Below are 23366 nucleotides of genomic sequence, written 5' to 3' on the forward strand. Positions count from 1 at the left end.
GACTGGGAGTCCTCCAGTGTGGAAACTTCGAAATACTCCCATCGCTCACGTCCACCTCAACCTCTCCGCGATCACCTGAAAAAGAAGACAAAGTACGGGACCCGGAAACCACTCCCGGGGCCTGCCTAGCACTCCGGGGCAAAGACATCCCCACCTCGCGTCCGCGCTCCGTCCGTACTGGACAGTATCACAAAAGCGCCGCCCCCAGGAGACGGAAAGCGCACGCTATTCGCTGAGCCGCTGACCCCGGCTGCGTGCCGGACGCCCTCGCTTCTGCGTGCGCGCCCGGGGATGCGGCTGCGGCCAATGGGCCCAATGCCGCCACCACCGTCGACAGAGCCGACGCCAACTCTCTGGAAGTCTCTTGACTTCCCCAAAAGTCGAGTTCGGCACCAGCGGGAGCCCCACGCAGATGCCGGCGCACCTCTCCTGGCACGTCGGCCGGCAGGCGCCGATAAGGGACCCAACGGCCAATGCCCCGCCTGGCCTGCTGGTGATCCGCTGGCCCCCCTTGACCACAATTGGCGTGGCCCTCCGCCAATCATCTATCCTATCCTGTGCCTGCTGGCCCTCACTATCGCTGCTGTGCCTGCCACCGGCCCCCCTGCGCGTGCCCTCCCCCCGCAGGCCGGAGCTCTCTCTGTCTGCAGGGAAGGCACCTCTGTGGGGCTCAATGCTGCCGTGCCCTATCCTGGGACGACACCCCCCCCCCCCCCACGCGCGCCGCCGCTCTCCGCCGGCTGTAAGGGAGGCAGCAGGGGAGACGTAGAAACTGGCTAGTGATGGGTAGTTCATGAAAGATTAGTTCAAAATCAACTAATCTTCAAAGTGAAATAGTTTATTCAGTTCACAGCTTTGGCAAAGATTAGTTGATCAGGAAGGAGGAGTCAGACACAGACAGAATAGAGCCAGCAGCTGCATCAGGAAGGAGGAGTGAGACACAGACAGAATAGAGCCAGCAGCTGCATTAGGCCTCTCACTGTCTCACTCACTTCACTGGATTTTCACTCCCTGAAACTGATGCTGTAAAATGAAAGTTAAAAGTACAACACAGCCCAGCAATACAGATCTAATAACAAAATAGTATCTGCACTGCCTAGCCCAAGTCTATGTGTGTCTGTGAGTGAGCATGTGTGTCATGCTGCTCACCTTTCTGTGATACAATCACTGTCCTATTAGTCCAGATGTCCAAACACTTACTGCTGCTTCTGGTACTACTTACTTCTGATATATCAAGGCAAAAAGGGGGGGCACAGTGGCTGTGTAATAAACCTGCACAATTAATGTGGCAAGAAACAATTTCTGCAATGCAGCACTCACCCACAAGGCAAATCACCACAAGAGAGAGCTAAAATGGCCTCACCTTCCCTATATATATCAAACCCTCCCCTTCAAAAAAGGCTGTACTTTCCTCACAGCTAGGTCCACCCCTCACCAGATGTTTAACTCTTTCCTCTCCTATGCAGTCAATTCTCTCTCCTTATGGAAGTTTGTATTAATCAAGATTGTATACTGTATAAGGATAAATTCTGTTTTTAGGGATTGCATTTACATAACATTAGGGAACTTTTAGGAAGAAACATTGTGATGGGTGGATGCCATCATATGATTCGGAGGATATGGTATATAAACCCTAGTTGGTTTGTTTGACTTTACACCCCGAGGAAGGAAGGCATTCTGAAACGTGTTGGTGTTTGAGGATTCCTGATGGCTGATGTCCACTCACTGTTAACCCTATTGGCTTTTTAGGATTATTTTTTTCTGACTACATCTTGGAGAAGCACTCCATCCCTAACTGTTTTTTTCCCGGGATCATTGTGGTGAGAAGTGCTTTCTTCCTTAAAACGTTCCATAGGCGCCTTGGGGTTTAGAGTGGAACAAACCAACTTTTCAGCCAGATCAGGAAGCAGTAGAGATGGACTTTTAAATGTTTGTGTATGGATTCTCAATTGGAACTTTTTTATGGGAAAATAAAGAAAAATTTTTTTTAACATAATGGTGGACGTTGTGAAAACTACTGTTTATATTCTTCTGGTGAAAGGCATCTGATCGACATATTTAGATTAAAGAAACCTTTTGATGCACATAGGTCCCATGGCCCAGGAGAGTGTCATTCTATATAAAAGTGTGGTATTACTGCTGGTGGAAAGTGATCAACAATCAGTCAAAAGAAACCTTTCTGTGAATGCATCTCACTGATTTACGTTAAGTCTGGAGGTTTCTTTTACAGTAGCAATGGTGTATTATGTGCTACTGGTTAACAGTGTTCTCTTGATACATCAACAACATGCAGGTCGTCATTACCAGGATATTTCTGGGGAATCTAGCAGAGCCTGAGGGCCGTTCTCTAATTGTTTGCATATATGCTTATCAAGATTTGGTGCTCTTGTGAGCGGGACTGAGCTGCAGCTAAGAAGGCGCAAGTCATTCCATCTGATATTTATACCTTCTTATTAATGCCATCTGTGTATTTTATATAAGTGTATTTGCCCATCTCCACAGTGTAGGCTGCCATCTTATAGGTATAACCAATATTTATAACATAGCAGACTATCATTCACTAGGAACATGGGGAAGATTTATAAAACCTCCTGAAAAGGAAAAGCCCATTGCATCCAATAAGATTCTAGCTATCATTTATTAATTACATCGTAGAAAATTATTGTTAGAATCTGGTTGGCTGGGAACCCATCTGATTCAATAGGTGTTGCCAGTTTTTTGACACTGAAGAAAAAGAGCTTTGCATCCAGAAAGCTGGCAATACCATTAGCGTATCATTTACAATATAATACGGCTCTTACTTCTCCTCCTTCTGAAGGAACGGCTAGAGAATTAAGGCCAAGAAACGCATCAAGGTTTTCTATAAACGGAACACATGCTGCTCATTCATCACAGCTCCTTCACCCTAAAGCCCCTTCCTGGACACAGGCACGTGGAAAAAAACCCTGTTGCAGCACTCCGCATGCTGCTGGCTATATACCACCGCTACAGCCACCCAGCCGTTATCCATATTCGGGATTTGTTCCATACGCTGCCGACTAGCCAGAGACATAAGAGCCGTCCAGTCACCGCTACCATCTGGGATAGACACGCAGCCTGATCCGTGGATGCACGACAGGTATAAAGACTCTGCTATTATAGCGTTTCATAATTGAGCCAATTTGCACACAGCGGCAGGCCCCCATGGTCTGGAATCCAACGGGGTAAGGCGTTTGCATACAACTATATGAGGATGATTTGTGGCAGTTTCTAACTGGTGATAAAATCTTTAAGTCCTGCACACAGAGTCGGGTACATTAAACCTTTGGACTCACATCCTCCTTGGTTTCTTACCATCATAAACACGGGGCTTATTTGAATAAGGCTTTGCTTCACAAAACCTACTTTACAGCCTTATGTCCATTAATTGTTTCTAATATATTATTTATGTCATTTTTTTTCTAGGTCCACCGTCAATGTTTCTGTGAAATGATATTTATACATATACATTGTTACATTTTTGCCTCTCATACACATGTATTGATGATTTTTTCATTCATCACTTATACATGACACTGTTGTGAAATATCTGCATTTTATTCTTGTGATTTTATTAAACATATACTCTTTAGCGCTCCCATTGTTTTATCTCCTTGTTTTTACATATTTTTAGAGGCTGGCCCGTCCTTTTTACGGTGAGCTTGCTTTTGGAAGTGAGGGTTGTTTGGGAAGGTTACTAGCGCCAGTAAAATCCATTTTTTTCCTCCTCGTTGTCTGCCAGCTGACTGCAAGCATGGTGGTACTTGTAGTCCCACAACACCCAGAGAGCCAGAAGTTGTCAACTACGAGCATAGGAAAAAGTAAATAGAGGGAATAACAGCTATGATGAGGTTTTAATATTGGGACATTACATTTAATTGGACCTTGCAAAGTATTTATCTATTTTTTATAAAAAAATTGTATTGTTGAAGATGTATTTGCAGTGTCTTTAGTCTGCTTTACTTCCAGATTGCAGATGATGTAAAATGCTTCTTTATGTAGAAAAGAGGATTTGCAGTTGGTGTGTAAAGCTGGCTACACACCCGATCTGGCGGATTGAACCAACATGTGGCTCACACTGGGGCATATGGGGCAATGTGTATGCCCGACATGTGGGTGTGCGTGGTGTCTAGCAGTATTGTCAGTTTGGGTACACGTCAGCAGCAGCAGCGCCTCACAAAGATGGCTGCTACTTAGCTCTGCAGTGTTCCAAATGCCCTTTATGATGTCACAGATGGTTGTAGTGGGCAAAGGCCCTTTGTGATGTCACAGATCAGCAGAAGGGTTTAGACTACTTGTCTGCATCAGTTGTCTTCATTCTGAGTTCGAACAGTATTGCTGCAGTTGTTGCTGCCATCATGGCTGAGTATTCAGACGCAATGGAAGAACTGTGCGACCTGATGGACTTCCTAACATTCAAAGATTTGCCATCACCTGGTGAGCGAGCCTTTGTTGTCATAGCTTTCCCCGCTACTAGTGAGTGAGCTGTGTGGCACTGTACGTGTGAGCGCGCTGATTATTTGTACTTTTTCTTTGTACGGTTACTTGTACTTCCTAGTTATAGCTGTTATACCATTTAGATGTATTTAGTGCTAGTAATAAAAGTTGGGGGAATTTAATTGTTTTGCGTGCTGGTGTCCACTAAATGGCGTCTGACACAGCAAATCAATTGTTTTGTTCAGGCGCGCACAGCCATTGGTGCTGACATTACTGTTATATTGTTCCGTAATTTTGACCACTGGCAACTATTGTTTAAGAAAGTTGTAATGGGAGTTTTAATGAGTTATTCAATTAAACACTATTAGGAAACTGGGCATCTATGTGCTTTGGCAAAAAGATGCAAACATTGGGGCACACCAGAGTCATTTGTAACAATATCTTGGATTATATCCTATCATCTCTAAATGTGTCACATACAGTTGTATTGTATGTTCATCATATAGTAATTAACGTTCCAATTGTGTGTTCATCTGTGAAAGCGTGCCCAGGGTTTATATACCTTCCATATGCGGTCTCACACACTGTCACTGAGGGCGCATGGTAGCAGCAGAAGCGCCTGACAAAGATGGCTGCTGCTTAGCTCTGTAGCGTGCAAAGGCCTTTTGTGAAGTCACAGATGGCTGTAGTGTGCAAAGGCCTTTTGTGAAGTCACAGATCAGCAGAAGGGTTTAGACTACTCAGCTTCATCAGTTGTCATCATTCTGAGTTCGAGCAGCATCTTGACAGGTGCTGCTGCCATCATGGCTAGATTATCCGAGGACATGGAAGAACTGTGTGATCTGATGGATTTTCTGACGTTTGAAGATCTGCCGTCACCTGGTGAGGGAGCCATTGTTGTCATAGCTTTCCCCACTACTATAGTGGGTGAGCTGTGTGGCACTGTATATGTGTGCGCGCTGATTATTTGTACTTTTTTATTTGTACGGTTACTTGTGCTTCCTGTTTATTTATATGTTGTATGGGGGATTTTTCTTTAAATGATCTAAAACCATCTGATGAATTTAGCTGTCACATCATACCAATTATAACTATTTAGTGCTAGTAATAAAAGTTGTTGCTTAGCAGCATGCTGCATATTTATATTGCATTTTGTTCATTTACTTTTCTGTTTGCTGCAGATGAACTTAGAACTGACATGGTGCCAAAGCAATCTGAGGCCAGAGGTACGTATTTATATTTCAGCCTGTATTACCCCACTGTCAGTCTTTCCACACAAGGGCAATGCTGATATTCTCTAGTGTATACTTGTTTTCTTCTTTCCTAATACCTGATGTATTTTAGCATTATGGACCTGATTCAGTAAGGAATGCAAATTCCGCTAAGTAGCAAAATTTACAATACTTTGGATTGCATGCTGAGGGCCGCCCATCACAGGGCAAGGCCACCCAGCATGTAAACCACCCCCCCCCCCCCCCACACTGAAATTGCGGTCATAGTCTGTAACTGAAGGGGGTCTCCAAAGCCTCATTTTGCTGTAGGAATGGAACATGGGATATCTGTGACATGTCAATAACCTCCGCCTGTCACTGCTTTCATCCATCATGCATGTTATAGGCTGTCAGAATCCTAAGGAAAGACACTTTTATGATGGTTGTATTTGTCACGTAGGTGCTGAGAAAAGAACACATGGAGTGAGTCCATTGAGCACTCAACCAGCCCTCCCAGTGCAAAACATATCACCTGGGATCAGTGCTGTGCCCAGACCCTGTGCCGCCCCTCAGGACCTGAGGGAGCTTCTTAATGCGCGCCGGAGCCGAGGCAATGATGGGTAAGCTGGCTGAATATTATAGGTTGTATTATGGTTCATTATAAAAGTATGCTAGGACAACTAAGAATATAATTACATTGCTTTATTACTAGAAACAGGATATTTGCCTACACACTGGTCACATGACCATTCCCATACATTTACCTGGCAAACCCAAGAAAGCACTGACCTAAATTGTCTGAATAGTGTCTTGGGCTATCTTACCCACCAGGCCGACCTCACTGCTCTGTGCCATCAGCTGTAAGCGTCTATTGATCTCTGAGGGGAGATGTCACCATTAATTCTATGTTTTGGTGCAGCTGGAAAATTCTGGCTACCTCAGTGCCTGATTGGGCTACGGTCATATGACCAAGAGACATTTTCTTGTCACTTGTCTTGTATGAAAAAAACAATGGTGTCTGTGTGTTACTGTGATAGTGGGAAAGTGTTTGCATTGTTATAATCACAGCGCTGGATTTACTTTCTTTACTTAATGTTACAGGCATTATATTGTGGACCTCAGGGACATCCTGAGGATCAAAAGAAACCTAAAAATCCGAAACCAACGGAACATTGCCTATGGCCAAAACAGAGGCGTGGAGGTAATGATATCTGCATCACTGGGGGACATTACACATAATTTAGAAATAAAAGGGTTTCATGTCATTCACAAATGTTAAATGTTATAAAGATTTTTCTCTGACGTCCTAGTGGATGCTGGGACTCCGTCAGGACCATGGGGAATAGCGGCTCCGCAGGAGACAGGGCACAAAATTTAAAAGTTTGACCACTAGGTGGTGTGTACTGGCTCCTCCCCCTATGACCCTCCTCCAAGCCTCAGTTAGGTTTTTGTGCCCGTCCGAGCAGGGTGCAATCTAGGTGGCTCTCCTAAAGAGCTGCTTAGAAAAAGTTTGTTAGGTTTTTTATTTTCAGTGAGTCCTGCTGGCAACAGGCTCACTGCAACGAGGGACTTAGGGGAGAAGAAGTGAACTCACCTGCGTGCAGGATGGATTTGCTTCTTAGGCTACTGGACACTAGCTCCAGAGGGACGATCACAGGTACAGCCTGGATGGGTCACCGGAGCCGCGCCGCCGACCCCCTTGCAGATGCCGAATAGAGAAGAGGTCCAGAAACCGGCGGCAGAAGACGTCTCAGTCTTCATGAGGTAGCGCACAGCACTGCAGCTGTGCGCCATTGCTCTCCGCACACTTCACACCAGCGGTCACTGAGGGTGCAGGGCGCTGGGGGGGGCGCCCTGGGCAGCAATGTAATATACCTATTCTGGCTAAAATATATCACATATAGCCCCTGGGGCTATATGGATGTATTTAACCCCTGCCAGGTTCCAAAAAAAACGGGAGAAGAAGCCCGCCGAAAAGGGGGCGGGGCCTATTCTCCTCAGCACACAGCGCCATTTTCCTGCCCACCTCCGCTGCGAGGAAGGCTCCCAGGACTCTCCCCTGCACTGCACTACAGAAACAGGGTAAAAACAGAGAGGGGGGGGCACTTATTGGCGATATTTATAATATTTGAGCTGCTATAAAGGGAACACACTTATTAAGGTTGTCCCTATATATATTTATAGCGCTTGGGTGTGTGCTGGCAAACTCTCCCTCTGTCTCCCCAAAGGGCTAGTGGGGTCCTGTCTTCTATCAGAGCATTCCCTGTGTGTCTGCTGTGTGTCGGTACGTGTGTGTCGACATGTATGAGGACGATGTTGGCGTGGAGGCGGAGCAATTGCCTGTAATGGTGATGTCACCCCCTAGGGAGTCGACACCAGAATGGATGGCTTTGTTTATGGAATTACGGGATAGTGTCAGCACGCTACAAAAGTCGGTTGACGACATGAGACAGCCGGCAAACCAGTTAGTACCTGTCCAGGCGTCTCAGACACCGTCAGGGGCTGTAAAACGCCCTTTACCTCAGTCGGTCGACACAGACCCAGACACTGACACTGAATCCAGTGTCGACGGTGAAGAAACAAACGTATTTTCCAGTAGGGCCACACGTTATATGATCACGGCAATGAAGGAGGCTTTGCATATCTCTGATACTGCAAGTACCACAAAAAGGGGTATTATGTGGGGTGTGAAAAAACTACCGATAGTTTTTCCTGAATCAGAGGAACTGAATGAAGTGTGTGATGAAGCGTGGGTTACCCCAGATAGAAAACTGCTAATTTCAAAGAAGTTATTGGCATTATACCCTTTCCCGCCAGAGGTTAGGGCGCGCTGGGAAACACCTCCTAGGGTGGATAAGGCGCTCACACGCTTATCAAAGCAAGTGGCGTTACCGTCTCCTGATACGGCCGCCCTCAAGGATCCAGCTGATAGGAGGCTGGAGAATACATTAAAAAGTATATACACACATACGGGTGTTATACTGAGACCAGCAATCGCCTCAGCCTGGATGTGCAGTGCTGGCGTGGCTTGGTCGGAGTCACTGTCTGAAAATATTGATACCCTGGATAGGGACAGTATTTTACTGACTATAGAGCAGTTAAAGGATGCATTTCTTTATATGCGAGATGCACAGAGAGATATTTGCACTCTGGCATCAAGAGTAAGTGCGATGTCCATATCTGCCAGAAGAAGTTTATGGACGCGCCAGTGGTCAGGTGATGCGGATTCCAAACGACATATGGAAGTATTGCCGTATAAGGGGGAGGAATTATTTGGGGTCGGTCTATCGGATCTGGTGGCCACGGCAACGGCCGGAAAATCCACCTTTTTACCCCAGGTCACCTCCCAGCAGAAAAAGCCGCAGGCTTTTCAGCCGCAGTCCTTTCGTTCCTATAAGAACAAACGAGCAAAAGGACATTCCTATTTGCCCCGAGGCAAAGGAAAGGGTAAGAGACTGCAACAAGCAGCTCCTTCCCAGGAGCAGAAGCCCTCCCCGGCTTCTACAAAGGCGTCAGCATGACGCTGGGACCTTACAAGCAGACTCAGGGGCGGTGGGGGGTCGCCTCAAACATTTCAGCGCACAGTGGGCTCACTCGCAGGTGGACCCCTGGATCCTGCAGGTAGTATCTCAGGGTTACAGGTTGGAATTCGAGAAGTCCCCTCCTCGCCGTTTCCTAAAGTCTGCTTTGACAACGTCTCCCTCCGACAGGGCGACGGTATTGGAGGCCATTCACAAGCTGTATTCTCAGCAGGTGATAGTCAAGGTACCCCTCCTACAACAGGGACAGGGGTATTACTCCACGCTATTTGTGGTACCGAAGCCGGACGGCTCGGTAAGACCGACCCAAGGGTACCTCAGGTTCGTGGTCCAAAACTGTCATTATCAGTTTCAGACGCTGCCGTTTGGATTGTCCACGGCACCCCGGGTCTTTACCAAGGTAATGGCCGAAATGATGATCCTTCTTCGAAGAGAAGGCGTCTTAATTATCCCTTACTTGGACGATCTCCTGATAAGGGCAAGATCCAGAGAACAGCTGGAGGTCGGAGTAGCACTAACCCAAGTAGTGCTCCAACAACACGGGTGGATTCTGAATTTTCCAAAATCCCAACTGATCCCGACGACACGTCTGTTGTTCCTAGGGATGATTCTGGACACTGTTCAGAAAAAGGTATTTCTTCCGGAGGAGAAAGCCAGGGAGTTATCCGATCTAGTCAGGAACCTCCTAAAACCAGGAAAAGTATCTGTGCATCAATGCACAAGAGTCCTGGGAAAAATGGTAGCTTCTTACGAAGCGATTCCATTCGGCAGATTCCATGCACGAACTTTTCAGTGGGATCTGCTGGACAAATGGTCCGGATCGCATCTGCAGATGCATCAGCGGATAAAATTGTCCACAAGGACAAGAGTGTCTCTGCTATGGTGGTTGCAGAGTGCTCATCTGTTAGAGGGCCGCAGATTCGGCATACAGAACTGGGTCCTAGTGACCACGGATGCCAGTCTGAGAGGCTGGGGAGCGGTCACACAGGGAAGAAACTTCCAGGGCGTGTGGTCAAGCCTGGAGACGTCTCTTCACATAAATATACTGGAGCTAAGAGCAATCTACAATGCTCTAAGCCTGGCAAAACCTCTGCTTCAGGGTCAGCCGGTGTTGATTCAGTCGGACAACATCACGGCAGTCGCCCACGTAAACAGACAGGGCGGCACAAGAAGCAGGAGGGCAATGGCAGAAGCTGCAAGGATTCTCCGCTGGGCAGAAAATCATGTGTTAGCACTGTCAGCTGTGTTCATCCCGGGAGTGGACAACTGGGAAGCAGACTTCCTCAGCAGACACGATCTGCACCCGGGAGAGTGGGGACTTCATCCAGAAGTCTTCCACATGATTGTGGTCCATTGGGAAAGACCAATGGTGGACATGATGGCGTCCCGCCTCAACAAAAAACTGGACAGGTATTGCGCCAGGTCAAGAGACCCTCAGGCAATAGCTGTAGACGCTCTGGTAACACCATGGGTGTACCAGTCAGTGTATGTGTTTCCTCCTCTGCCTCTCATACCAAAAGTACTGAGAATTATACGGCAAAGGGGAGTAAGAACGATACTCGTGGCTCCGGATTGGCCAAGAAGAACTTGGTACCCGGAACTTCAGGAGATGCTCACGGAAGATCCGTGGCCTCTACCTCTAAGACGGGACCTGCTTCAGCAGGGACCGTGTCTATTCCAAGACTTACCGCGGCTGCGTTTGACGGCATGGCGGTTGAACGCCGAATCCTAAGGGAAAAAGGCATTCCGGAAGAGGTCATCCCTACCCTGGTAAAAGCCAGGAAGGAGGTGACTGCACAACATTATCACCGCATTTGGAGAAAATATGTTGCGTGGTGTGAGGCCAGGAAGGCCCCGACGGAGGAATTTCAACTGGGTCGATTCCTACATTTCCTGCAAACAGGATTGTCTATGGGCCTCAAATTAGGGTCCATTAAGGTTCAAATTTCGGCCCTGTCGATTTTCTTCCAGAAAAAATTGGCTTCAGTTCCTGAAGTCCAGACTTTTGTAAAAGGAGTACTACATATACAGCCCCCGGTTGTGCCCCCAGTGGCACCGTGGGATCTTAATGTAGTTTTGGATTTTCTCAAATCCCATTGGTTTGAGCCACTCAAATCGGTGGATTTGAAATATCTTACATGGAAAGTAACCATGCTACTGGCCCTGGCTTCAGCCAGGAGAGTGTCAGAATTGGCGGCTTTATCGTATAAAAGCCCATATCTGATTTTCCATTCGGACAGGGCAGAACTGCGGACGCGTCCTCACTTTCTGCCTAAGGTGGTTTCAGCGTTTCACCTGAACCAGCCTATTGTGGTGCCTGCGGCTACTAGCGATTTGGAGGATTCCAAGTTGCTGGACGTTGTCAGAGCATTGAAAAATAAGATTTTACTTACCGATAAATCTATTTCTCGTAGTCCGTAGTGGATGCTGGGGACTCCGTCAGGACCATGGGGATTAGTGGCTCCGCAGGAGACAGGGCACAAAAGTAAAGCTTTAGGATCAGGTGGTGTGTACTGGCTCCTCCCCCTATGACCCTCCTCCAAGCCTCAGTTAGGATACTGTGCCCGGACGAGCGTACACAATAAGGAAGGATATTGAATCCCGGGTAAGACTCATACCAACCACACCAATCACACCGTATAACTTGTGATCTAAACCCAGTTAACAGTATGACAAACGTAGGAGCCTCTGAACAGACGGCTCACAACAAATAACAACCCGATTTTTTTTTTGTAACAATAACTATGTACAAGTATTGCAGACAATCCGCACTTGGGATGGGCGCCCAGCATCCACTACGGACTACGAGAAATAGATTTATCGGTAAGTAAAATCTTATTTTCTCTGACGTCCTAAGTGGATGCTGGGGACTCCGTCAGGACCATGGGGATTATACCAAAGCTCCCAAACGGGCGGGAGAGTGCGGATGACTCTGCAGCACCGAATGAGAGAACTCCAGGTCCTCTTTAGCCAGGGTATCAAATTTGTAGAATTTTACAAACGTGTTCTCCCCCGACCACGTAGCTGCTCGGCAGAGTTGTAATGCCGAGACCCCTCGGGCAGCCGCCCAGGATGAGCCCACCTTCCTTGTGGAATGGGCCTTGACAGATTTAGGCTGTGGCAGGCCTGCCACAGAATGTGCAAGTTGAATTGTGCTACAAATCCAACGAGCAATCGTCTGCTTAGAAGCAGGAGCACCCAGCTTGTTGGGTGCATACAGTATAAACAGCGAGTCAGATTTTCTGACTCCAGCCGTCCTTGAAACGTATATTTTCAATGCCCTGACAACGTCCAGCAACTTGGAATCTTCCAAATCGCTAGTAGCCGCAGGCACCACAATAGGCTGGTTCAGGTGAAACGCTGACACCACCTTAGGCAGAAACTGAGGACGCGTCCGCAGTTCTGCCCTGTCCGAATGGAAAATCAGATATGGGCTCTTATACGATAAAGCCGCCAATTCTGATACTCTCCTGGCTGAAGCCAGGGCCAGTAGCATGGTTACTTTCCATGTAAGATATTTCAAATCCACCGATTTGAGTGGCTCAAACCAATGGGATTTGAGAAAATCCAAAACTACATTCAGGTCCCACGGAGCCACTGGGGGCACAACCGGGGGCTGTATATGTAGTACTCCTTTTACAAAAGTCTGGACTTCAGGAACTGAAGCCAATTCTTTCTGGAAGAAAATCGACAGGGCCGAAATTTGAACCTTAATGGACCCCAATTTGAGGCCCATAGACAATCCTGTTTGCAGGAAATGTAGGAATCGACCCAGTTGAAATTCCTCCGTGGGGGCCTTCCTGGCCTCACACCACGCAACATATTTTCTCCAAATGCGGTGATAATGTTGTGCAGTCACCTCCTTCCTGGCTTTAACCAGTGTAGGAATGACCTCTTCCGGAATGCCTTTTTCCTTTAGAATTCGGCGTTCAGCCGCCATGCCGTCAAACGCAGCCGCGGTAAGTCTTGGAATAGACACGGTCCCTGCTGAATCAGGTCCCGTCTTAGAGGTAGAGGCCACGGATTTTCCGTGACCATCTCCTGAAGTTCCGGGTACCAAGTTCTTCTTGGCCAATCCGGAGCCACGAGTATCGTTCTTACTCCCCTTTGCCGTATAATTCTCAGTACTTTGGGTATGAGAGGCAGAGGAGGAAACACATACACTGACTGGTACACCCACGGTGTTACCAGAGCGTCCACAGCTATTGCCTGAGGGTCTCTTGACCTGGCGCAATACCTGTCCAGTTTTTTGTTGAGGCGAGACGCCATCATATCCACCTTTGGTTTTTCCCAACGGTTCACAATCATGTGGAAGACTTCTGGATGAAGTCCCCACTCTCCCGGGTGTAGATCGTGTCTGCTGAGGAAGTCTGCTTCCCAGTTGTCTACTCCCGGAATGAACACTGCTGACAGTGCTATCACATGATCTTCCGCCCAGCGAAGGATCCTTGCAGCTTCTGCCATTGCTCTCCTGCTTCTTGTGCCGCCCTGTCTGTTTACGTGGGCGACTGCCGTGATGTTGTCCGACTGGATCAACACCGGCTGACCCTGAAGCAGGGGTTTTGCCAGGCTTAGAGCATTGTAAATTGCTCTTACCTCCAGTATATTTATATGAAGAGACATCTCCAGGCTTGACCATACTCCCTGGAAGTTTCTTCCCTGTGTGACCGCTCCCCAGCCTCTCAGACTGGCATCCGTGGTCACCAGGACCCAGTCCTGTATGCCGAATCTGCGGCCCTCTAACAGATGAGCACTCTGCAACCACCACAGAAGAGACACCCTTGTCCGTGGCGATAAGGTTATCCGCTGATGCATCTGCAGATGCGATCCGGACCATTTGTCCAGCAGATCCCACTGAAAAGTTCGTGCGTGGAATCTGCCGAATGGAATTGCTTCGTAAGAAGCCACCATCTTTCCCAGGACTCTTGTGCATTGATGCACAGACACTTTTCCTGGTTTTAGGAGGTTCCTGACAAGTTCGGATAACTCCTTGGCTTTCTCCTCCGGAAGAAACACCTTTTTCTGAACCGTGTCCAGAATCATTCCCAGGAACAGCAGACGTGTTGTCGGGGTCAACTGAGATTTTGGAAAATTCAGAATCCACCCGTGTTGTTGCAGCACTACTTGGGTTAGTGCTACTCCGTCCTCCAGCTGTTCTCTGGACCTTGCCCTTATCAGGAGATCGTCCAAGTAAGGGATAATTAATACGCCTCTTCTTCGCAGAAGAATCATCATTTCGGCCATTACCTTGGTAAAGACCCGAGGTGCCGTGGACAATCCAAACGGCAGCGTCTGAAACTGATAATGACAGTTTTGCACCACGAACCTGAGGTACCCTTGATGTGAAGGGAAAATTGGGACATGCAGGTAAGCATCCTTTATGTCCAGGGACACCATAAAGTCCCCTTCTTCCAGATTCGCTATCACTGCTCTGAGTGATTCCATCTTGAACTTGAATTTTTGTATGTACAGGTTCAAAGATTTCAGATTTAGAATAGGTCTTACCGAGCCGTCCGGCTTCGGTACCACAAATAGCGTGGAGTAATACCCCTTTCCCTGTTGTAGGAGGGGTACCTTGACTATCACCTGCTGAGAAAACAGCTTGTGAATGGCTTCCAATACCGTCGCCCTGTCTGAGGGAGACGTTGGCAAAGCAGACTTTAGGAACCGGCGAGGGGGAGACTTCTCGAATTCCAACCTGTAACCCTGAGATACTACCTGCAGGATCCAAGGGTCCACCTGTGAGCAAGCCCACTGTGCGCTGAAATTCCTGAGTCGACCCCCCACCGCTCCTGAGTCCGCTTCATGCTGAGGGCTTTGCAGAACCCTGGGAGGGCTTCTGTTCCTGGGCAGGGGCTGCTTGCTGCCCTCTCTTACCCCTTCCTCTGCCCCGGGGCAGATATGACTGTCCTTTTGCCCTCTTGTTCTTATAGGACCGAAAGGACTGCGGCTGAAAAGATGGTGTCTTTTTCTGTTGGGAGGGGGTCTGAGGTAAAAAGGTGGATTTTCCGGCAGTTGCCGTGGCCACCAGATCCGATAGACCTACGCCAAATAATTCTTCCCCTTTATACGGCAATACTTCCATATGTCGTTTGGAATCCGCATCACCTGACCACTGTCGCGTCCATAAACTTCTTCTGGCAGATATGGACATCGCACTTACTCTCAATGCCAGAGTGCAAATATCCCTCTGAGCATCTCGCATATAAAGAAAAGCATCCTTTAATTGCTCTATAGTCAATAAAATACTGTCCCTATCCAGGGTATCAATATTTTCAGTCAGGGAATCCGACCAGACCACCCCAGCACTGCACATCCAGGCTGAGGCGATGGCTGGTCGCAGTATAACACCAGTATGTGTGTATATACTCTTTAGGGTAGTTTCCAGCCTCCTATCAGCTGGATCCTTGAGGGCGGCCGTATCAGGAGACGGTAACGCCACTTGTTTTGATAAGCGTGTGAGCGCCTTATCCACCCTAGGGGGTGTTTCCCAGCGCGCCCTAACCTCTGGCGGGAAATGGTATAATGCCAATAACTTTTTTGAAATTAGCACTTTTCTATCTGGGTTAACCCACGCTTCATCACATACATCATTCAATTCCTCTGATTCAGGAAAAACTACAGGTAGTTTTTTCACCCCCCACATAATACCCCTTTTTGTGGTACTTGCAGTATCAGAGATATGCAAAGCCACCTTCATTGCCGTGATCATAATATAACGTGTGGCTCTACTTGAAAATACGTTTGTTTCTTCACCGTCGACACTAGATTCAGTGTCCGTGTCTGGGTCTGTGTCGACCGACTGAGGTAAAGGGCGTTTTACAGCCCCTGACGGTGTCTGAGACGCCTGGGCAGGTACCAACTGGTTTTCCGGCCGTCTCATGTCGTCAACTGATTTTTGTAATGTGCTGACATTATCACGTAATTCCATAAACAAAGCCATCCATTCCGGTGTCGACTCCCTGGGGGGTGACATCACCATTACCGGCAATTGCTCTGCCTCCACACCAACAACGTCCTCATACATGTCGACACACACGTACCGACACACAGCAGACACACAGGGAATGCTCTTATCGAAGACAGGACCCCACTAGCCCTTTGGGGAGACAGAGGGAGAGTTTGCCAGCACACACCCAAGCGCTATAATATATATGGGAACAACCTTATATAAGTAATGTATCCTTATAGCAGCTTAAATATATAAAATATCGCCATAAAAAGTGCCCCCCCTCTCTGTTTTACCCTGTTTCTGTAGTGCAGTGCAGGGGAGAGTCCTGGGAGCCTTCCTCACAGCGGAGCTGAGCAGGAAAATGGCGCTGTGTGCTGAGGAGAATAAGCCCCGCCCCCTATTCCGGCGGGCTTTTCTCCCGTAGTTTGTAATATCTGGCAGGGGTTAAATACATCCATATAGCCTCAAGGGCTATATGTGATGTATTTTTTAGCCATAAAAGGTATTTACATTGCTGCCCAGGGCGCCCCCAGCAGCGCCCTGCACCCTCCGTGACCGTTGGTGAGAAGTGTGTGACAAACAATGGCGCACAGCTGCAGTGCTGTGCGCTACCTTCAAGAAGACTGAAGAGCCTTCTGCCGCCGGTTTCTGGACCTTCAATCTTCAGCATCTGCAAGGGGGGTCGGCGGCGCGGCTCCGGGACGAACCCCAGGGCGAGACCTGTGTTCCGACTCCCTCTGGAGCTAATGGTGTCCAGTAGCCTAAGAAGCCAATCCATCCTGCACGCAGGTGAGTTGAACTTCTCTCCCCTAAGTCCCTCGATGCAGTGAGCCTGTTGCCAGCAGGACTCACTGAAAATAATAAACCTAAAAACTTTTTCTAAGCAGCTCCTTAAGAGAGCCACCTAGATTGCACCCTGCTCGGACGGGCACAAAAACCTAACTGAGGCTTGGAGGAGGGTCATAGGGGGAGGAGCCAGTACACACCACCTGATCCTAAAGCTTTAGTTTTGTGCCCTGTCTCCTGCGGAGCCGCTAATCCCCATGGTCCTGACGGAGTCCCCAGCATCCACTTAGGACTTCAGAGAAATATATATTTCAAGGACGGCTGGAGTCAGAAAATCTGACTCGCTGTTTATACTGTATGCACCCAACAAGCTGGGTGCTCCTGCTTCTAAGCAGACGATTGCTCGTTGGATTTGTAGCACAATTCAACTTGCACATTCTGTGGCAGGCCTGCCACAGCCTAAATCTGTCAAGGCCCATTCCACAAGGAAGGTGGGCTCATCTTGGGCGGCTGCCCGAGGGGTCTCGGCATTACAACTCTGCCGAGCAGCTACGTGGTCAGGGGAGAACACGTTTGTAAAATTCTACAAATTTGATACCCTGGCTAAGGAGGACCTGGAGTTCTCTCATTCGGTGCTGCAGAGTCATCCGCACTCTCCCGCCCGTTTGGGAGCTTTGGTATAATCCCCATGGTCCTGACGGAGTCCCAGCATCCACTAGGACGTCAGAGAAAATAAGATTTTACTTACCGATAAATCTATTTCTCGTAGTCCGTAGTGGATGCTGGGCGCCCATCCCAAGTGCGGATTGTCTGCAATACTTGTACATAGTTATTGTTACAAAAAAATCGGGTTGTTATTGTTGTGAGCCGTCTGTTCAGAGGCTCCTACGTTTGTCATACTGTTAACTGGGTTCAGATCACAAGTTGTACGGTGTGATTGGTGTGGCTGGTATGAGTCTTACCCGGGATTCAAAATCCTTCCTTATTGTGTACGCTCGTCCGGGCACAGTATCCTAACTGAGGCTTGGAGGAGGGTCATAGGGGGAGGAGCCAGTACACACCACCTAGTGGTCAAACTTTTAAATTTTGTGCCCTGTCTCCTGCGGAGCCGCTATTCCCCATGGTCCTGACGGAGTCCCAGCATCCACTACGGACTACGAGAAATAGATTTATCGGTAAGTAAAATCTTATTTTAAATTATTGACATTTTTTATTTCAACAATTGTCATGTATCTGAGTGCAGGCCTTAGTGTTCTGTTGTCATGGCTGTAACGACGTGTCTGGTTTGCTCACATCTGCTGAGCTGTGATTTCCATCTGATGCAACAGTGTCAAAAATGCCCGCCGGTGGCTGCTGGAAGGTAATCTTCTGTCAGCTGCTGGGTTCTGCACACCCAGTCAGTCTCTCCGCTATTATGTAAACACCGCCCCACCACCTTTCCCCCAGGTTCCACCTTCCGACCATGTAAAGAAGGGTGTGCTTAGAAGTATCACTCGCCTGCAACTGCAGGAAGACAGTCTGCCTGCATCCCAAGCTCAGGGTGGTTCAGGGAAGCTGCAGCTTACCATCTCTTCCCTGGCCACACAGAGACTGTTATCCCGACAGGACTGCCCAGAGTTTGTTCTCACTGCCATCCCCTCATGATATACTGATCCAGGTAATGGCTGTTGGAAATATTCCAATCGAGGCCACATATAGGCCTATAATCCACTCATTGTCCAGATGCTGAAGTGTGTTATTACTGTGTAGTTCTGATACTTCATATATCTTGGCTTCCTGCTTTCTTCTCCCATAAGAACCCGTTGTGCTTGTGTTAGTCTCGTCTGTTTTGTCTGTACAAACATAATAGCTAATATCCATATTTTGATTTGTAGAACATCAGAAGCTGTGATGCCCCACAGGACCTGAGGGATGTTCTTACTGCACGGCGCAGGGGCTGCAATGGGTAAGCTGGCTGAATAGTATAGGTTGCATTTTGGTTCATTATAAAAGTATGCTAGGACAACTAAGAATATAATTACATGGCTTTATTACTAGAAACAGGATATTTGCCTACACACTGGTCACATGACAATTCCCATACATTTACCTGGCAAACCCAAGAGAGCACTGACCTAAATTGTCTGAATAGGGTCTTGGGCTGTCTTATCCACCAGGCCAACCTCACTGCTCTGTGCCATCAGCTGTAAGCAGCTATTGATCTCTGAAGGGAGATATCACCATTAATTCTATGTTTTGGTGAAGCTGGAAAATTCTGGCTATCTCAGTGCCTGATTCGGCTACGGTCATATGACCAAGAGACATTTTCTTGTCACTTGTCTTGTATGAAAAAAACAATGGTGTCTGTGTGTTACTGTGATAGTGGGAAAGTGCTTGCATTGTTATAATCACAGCGCTGGATTTACTTTCTTTACTTAATGTTACAGGCATAATATTGTGGACCTCAGGGACATCCTGAGGATCAAAAGAAACCTCAAAATCCGAAACCAACGGAACATTGCCTATGGCCGAAACAGAGGCGTGGAGGTAATGATATCTGCATCACTGGGGGACATTACACATAATTTAGAAATAAAAGGGTTTCATGTCATTCACAAATGTTAAATGTTATAAAGATTTTTAAATTATTGACATTTTTTATTTCAACAATTGTCATGTATCTGAGTGCAGGCCTTAGTGTTCTGTTGTCATGGCTGTAACGACGTATCTGGCTTGCTCACCTCTGCTGAGCTGGTATTTCCATCTGATGCAACAGTGTCAAAAATGCCCGCCGGTGGCTGCTGGAAGGTAATCTTCTGTCAGCTGCTGGGTTCTGCACACCCAGTCAGTCTCTCCGCTATTATGTAAACACCGCCCCACCACCTTTTCCCCAGGTTCCACCTTCCGACCATGTAAAGAAGGGTGTGCTTAGAAGTATCACTCGCCTGCAACTGCAGGAAGACAGTCTGCCTGCATCCTAAGCTCAGTGAGGTTCAGGGAAGCTGCAGCTTACCATCTCTTCCCTGGCCACACACAGACTGCAGAGACTGTTATCCCGACAGGACTGCCCAGAGTTTGTTCTCACTGCCATCCCCTCATGATATACTGATCCAGGTAATGGCTGTTGGAAATATTCCAATCGAGGCCACATATAGGCCTATAATCCACTCATTGTCCAGATGCTGAAGTGTGTTATTACTGTGTAGTTCTGATACTTCATATATCTTGGCTTCCTGCTTTCTTCTCCCATAAGAACCCGTTGTGCTTGTGTTAGTCTCGTCTGTTTTGTCTGTACAAACATAATAGTAGCTAATATCCATATTTTGATTTGTAGAACATCAGAAGCTGTGATGCCCCACAGGACCTGAGGGATGTCCTAACTGCACGGCGCAGGGGCCGCAATGGGTAAGCTGGCTGAATAGTATAGGCTGCATTTTTGTTCATTATAAAAGTATGCTAGGACAACTAAGAATATAATTACATGGCTTTATTACTAGAAGAAACAGGATATTTCCATACACACTGGTCACATGACAATCCCCATACATTTACCTGGCAAACCCAAGAGAGCACTGACCTAAATTGTCTGAATAGGGTCTTGGGCTGTCTTATCCACCAGGCCAACCTCACTGCTCTGTGCCATCAGCTGTAAGCAGCTATTGATCTCTGAAGGGAGATATCACCATTAATTCTATGTTTTGGTGAAGCTGGAAAATTCTGGCTATCTCAGTGCCTGATTCGGCTACGGTCATATGACCAAGAGACATTTTCTTGTCACTTGTCTTGTATGAAAAAAACAATGGTGTCTGTGTGTTACTGTGATAGTTGGAAAGTGTTTGCATTGTTATAATCACAGCGCTGGATTTACTTTCTTTACTTAATGTTACAGGCATTATATTGCGGACCTCAGGGACATCCTGAGGATCAAAAGAAACCTAAAAATCCGAAACCAACGGAACATTGCCTATGGCCGAAACAGAGGCGTGGAGGTAATGATATCTGCATCACTGGGGGACATTACACATAATTTAGAAATAAAAGGGTTTCATGTCATTCACAAATGTTAAATGTTATAAAGATTTTTAAATTATTGACATTTTTTATTTCAACAATTGTCATGTATCTGAGTGCAGGCCTTAGTGTTCTGTTGTCATGGCTGTAACGACGTGTCTGGCTTGCTCACCTCTGCTGAGCTGTGATTTCCATCTGATGCAACAGTGTCAAAAATGCCCGCCGGTGGCTGCTGGAAGGCAATCTTCTGTCAGCTGCTGGGTTCTGCACACCCAGTCAGTCTCTCCGCTATTATGTAAACACCGCCCCACCACCTTTTCCCCAGGTTCCACCTTCCGACCATGTAAAGAAGGGTGTGCTTAGAAGTATCACTCGCCTGCAACTGCAGGAAGACAGTCTGCCTGCATCCCAAGCTCAGTGAGGTTCAGGGAAGCTGCAGCTTACCATCTCTTCCCTGGCCACACACAGACTGCAGAGACTGTTATCCCGACAGGACTGCCCAGAGTTTGTTCTCACTGCCATCCCCTCATGATATACTGATCCAGGTAATGGCTGTTGGAAATATTCCAATCGAGGCCACATATAGGCCTATAATCCACTCATTGTCCAGATGCTGAAGTGTGTTATTACTGTGTAGTTCTGATACTTCATATATCTTGGCTTCCTGCTTTCTTCTCCCATAAGAACCCGTTGTGCTTGTGTTAGTCTCGTCTGTTTTGTCTGTACAAACATAATAGCTAATATCCATATTTTGATTTGTAGAACATCAGAAGCTGTGATGCCCCACAGGACCTGAGGGATGTCCTAACTGCACGGCGCAGGGGCCGCAATGGGTAAGCTGGCTGAATAGTATAGGTTGCATTTTGGTTCATTATAAAAGTATGCTAGGACAACTAAGAATATAATTACATGGCTTTATTACTAGAAACAGGATATTTGCCTACACACTGGTCACATGACCATTCCCATACATTTACCTGGCAAACCCAAGAGAGCACTGACCTAAATTGTCTGAATAGGGCCTTGGGCTGTCTTACCCACCAGGCCGACCTCTGTGCTCTGTGCCATCAGCTGTAAGCATCTATTGATCTCTGAGGGGAGATGTCACCATTAATTCTATGTTTTGGTGAAGCTGGAATATCCTGGCTACCTCAGTGCCTGATTAGGCTATGGCCATGTGGCTGAGAGACATTTTCTTGTCACTAACCGTGAGTGTGCAAATATTGTGTTTGGGTTTTCCAAACTTGTGTAATTCTTACCAGCGGGGTGTGGTGCACATTGCTAGAAGTGTTTATGGACGCGTCTTTCCCCATTGCTGATAAGTGTGTAGCGTGAGTAGCACGGCCGCCATTCTTTATTTCTCAGATGGACCAGGCGCAGGAACAGCTGGGGCTCTGTAATGGTCACCTACAACTTTCCAGCTGCTTCATTTTTATATAGTTTAACAATCCATGTATTATGCTATGGATATAACAGCGTTATGTCAGCATACACCCATTGCCCTTTTATGAACGTGTTGCGTCTTTTGAACTTTTACGTATATAAATCCCTGGGAACTTGGCATTCAGAAACTGACATGCGTGTGTGCTGGCACATAATATGCACTGGCAAATGCTAAATTACATGTTCTCTATAACAAATTGCCCATGTAAGTGATTAAGCATGCCTGAGTGCTATTAGACAGTCGTATCCCCATTAGTAGCTATGGCGTGCCCTCTGTGTCTCTGTACGCCTGTGTAGCAGTGCCCTTATGTGTATTTGCTTTCCCTTATAGTAAGTGTTGGTCCCACCAATAAGTTTTATTTTAAATGAACTATAAACTTGCTGAGTCCAGTTCTCAGTAGTACTTATTAGCCATCCCTTCTGCCCATCTGGAGGCCTGTACCATGTGTTCTAGCAGCAGAAGCGGTACAACAAGATAAAGTTACTTCCATGTCGACCTAAGGTGTGTTGACCAATTGGCGTCGACCTAAGGTGTGTCGACCTTTTTGTTGTCGATCTGGAGTCCGGATACCCTCATTGATAAGCTTAATAACCATACACAATGTCAAAATGCAGTAAAGAAGGCAAGTAAGGTGCTAGCGTGCATAAAAAGGGGGATTGAGACAAGGGACTTGGATGTAATCATGCCGCTGTTTAAGGTATTGGTACGTCCGCACCTGGAATATTGTGTTTTGTTTTGGGCACCATTGTATAAAAAAAGACATCAGGGAACTCGAAAGGCGAGCTACTAAATTGATTAAAGACCTAGAGGGACTGGATTATAAGGAAAGGCTTACTAGGTTGAATATGTATACACTAGAAAAGAGGCGCTTAAGAGGAGATATTATTATCCTCAAATGAGTAAAGGGACATCACAAAAGTTATCAGAGGAATTATTTATTAAAAGAACACAGTTTAGGACATGTGGGCACTCGCTGCGATTGGAGGAGA

At 47.1% G+C, this 23366-nt stretch overlaps 1 long non-coding RNA gene across 1 annotated transcript; it reads left to right on the forward strand.

Annotated features, from left to right (window-relative positions):
* The first annotated feature begins 6772 nt into the window (after positions 1-6772).
* Positions 6773-21767, forward strand: LOC134943819 (uncharacterized). Its single transcript, XR_010181773.1, has 6 exons — positions 6773-6867; positions 18818-18888; positions 19370-19469; positions 20257-20327; positions 20812-20911; positions 21696-21767. It is a non-coding gene; the product is annotated as an uncharacterized LOC134943819 (long non-coding RNA).
* Positions 21768-23366: the final 1599 nt, after the last annotated feature.

The sequence above is a fragment of the Pseudophryne corroboree genome, chromosome 7, assembly GCF_028390025.1.
Source record: "Pseudophryne corroboree isolate aPseCor3 chromosome 7, aPseCor3.hap2, whole genome shotgun sequence".
In the NCBI taxonomy this organism is placed as follows: domain Eukaryota; kingdom Metazoa; phylum Chordata; class Amphibia; order Anura; family Myobatrachidae; genus Pseudophryne; species Pseudophryne corroboree.